We start from the raw sequence: 416 nt of genomic DNA, 5'->3' as shown, positions 1-416 counted from the left end.
ATTATCCATATCTTACGTAGGATTTGCTTTTGAGTAAAATCGAGTGAGTTTACTAAATTGAATTTTGAATCCGAAAAAGTATTCTCATTAATTCGTCAACCTACTATATATGTGAAAACATAGATTATAATGACAAAATCTATATTAATTGAACGTTAATAAATGTGGTCTACAGATTTAATTCCTTATTTAGATTTACTGAAATTTAATTGGAGCAAATTCTGAATGTTAATTATACTTTTCTTGTAATTGTTACTATATAAAATTGATTCATGTATTGGGACATCTTTTGGTCCAAGATTAATATGAAAGTAATTAAGTTGCACTATCTATCCGTTGATGATACTGATTGCATCCATTTAATATATTTTTTTTTGTTTTAGTTTTGTAATAACGCTGTTGTATGCAGTACAAAA

Source organism: Sesamum indicum, linkage group LG3, assembly GCF_000512975.1.
Source record: "Sesamum indicum cultivar Zhongzhi No. 13 linkage group LG3, S_indicum_v1.0, whole genome shotgun sequence".
NCBI classification, from domain to species: domain Eukaryota; kingdom Viridiplantae; phylum Streptophyta; class Magnoliopsida; order Lamiales; family Pedaliaceae; genus Sesamum; species Sesamum indicum.
The sequence above is the reverse complement of the archived record's forward strand: the minus strand, read 5'-3'. Positions refer to the sequence as shown.